The 1,164-nt window shown below is 59.5% G+C and overlaps 1 non-coding gene across 1 annotated transcript; it reads left to right on the forward strand.

The window, feature by feature from the left end:
* Positions 1 to 791: 791 nt before the first annotated feature.
* LOC121452620 lies at positions 792 to 955 on the forward strand. The gene has a single exon (XR_005974867.1). It is a non-coding gene; the product is annotated as a U1 spliceosomal RNA (small nuclear RNA).
* Positions 956 to 1,164: the final 209 nt, after the last annotated feature.

Raw genomic sequence — 1,164 nt, forward strand, 5'->3', positions numbered from 1 at the left:
ACGTATGCCAATGGTCTGGGGTCAGTTAGACGGGGTGAGAGGGGGAGCACGAGGTGGCTCCGCGGGTAAGAACTGCCTAGAGTTACAATCACGCCTGAGAGGACTTCCCCCGGGCCCACGCACCAGCCATCAGGGCCCTCCTCCACTCCTCTCCCCGCTGCCATGAACAGAACGTGAAGAATCAGGACTTCGCAACTGTTTAAGATTCCAGGTGAGCCACCGTGGTCAATTTAGTGATTGTTTTTCTGCTTGAGAACTTGTAGCGAGCTCTTCTATGTGAAAGGAAAGTAGTTTTATGGGCCGAGGGTGCAGGTCGACCGGTAGAAAGACTTGCTCGCCTGGCACGTACGATTCCCCCAGTGCGTGATCCCCAGTAGTGGACGAAGCCCACAGCCAGCCGGGGAAAGGGGGAGGAACAAGAGGAGGGCAGGGAGAGAAGGGGAAGGAAAGGAGAGACAGAGAGGGAGAGAGAGAGGAAGGGAGGGAGGGAGGCAGGGAGGGAGGCAGGGAGGGAGGCAGGGAGGGAGGGAGGGAGGGAGGGAGGAAGGGGTAAAAAGAGGTAGAGGAGGCGCGGCGTATGCAGATGAGCTGTGGCGCAGTGGCTGCCGGTCCGGCGGTGTCGGCGAGGCGCGTCCTCGCGCGGTGACCGTCCCGCGTGGGGCGGATGGGATGTCCGTGAGGAGCTCGGAGGGCGGCATGAGAGGGCGGCGAGGGGGCGTCGCGAGGGCGGTGACCGTCGGTTGTAAGTGCGTGTGTCGTGAGGGAGGGCGCGGTCGGGGCGGGAGCAACTCATACTTACCTGGCAGGGGAGATACCATGATCACGAAGGTGGTTTTCCCAGGGCGAGGCTTATCCATTGCACTCCGGATGTGCTGACCCCTGCGATTTCCCCAAATGCGGGAAACTCGACTGCATAATTTGTGGTAGTGGGGGACTGCGTTCGCGCTCTCCCCTGGCAACGATGGTGACACAAATGAAAGGCTTAGTTACTCAGTTGTAAAGTGATTGCTGTTATCAAAAACAGTACTCGGCCCACAGTCGTGGTCCAGTCACGTTATCCAACGGGGTGGGCAGTAGGGCTATTCTGTGTCAATTGACTTTAACGGCTTTGCGGTCGTACACGAGAGTACGGCTAAGCGCCCGTGTCTGCCTGCCCGCGTTGTC

The sequence above is a fragment of the Microtus oregoni genome, unplaced genomic scaffold, assembly GCF_018167655.1.
Source record: "Microtus oregoni isolate MIOR12 unplaced genomic scaffold, Mior012 000009F_ref0000495, whole genome shotgun sequence".
Taxonomy (NCBI): domain Eukaryota; kingdom Metazoa; phylum Chordata; class Mammalia; order Rodentia; family Cricetidae; genus Microtus; species Microtus oregoni.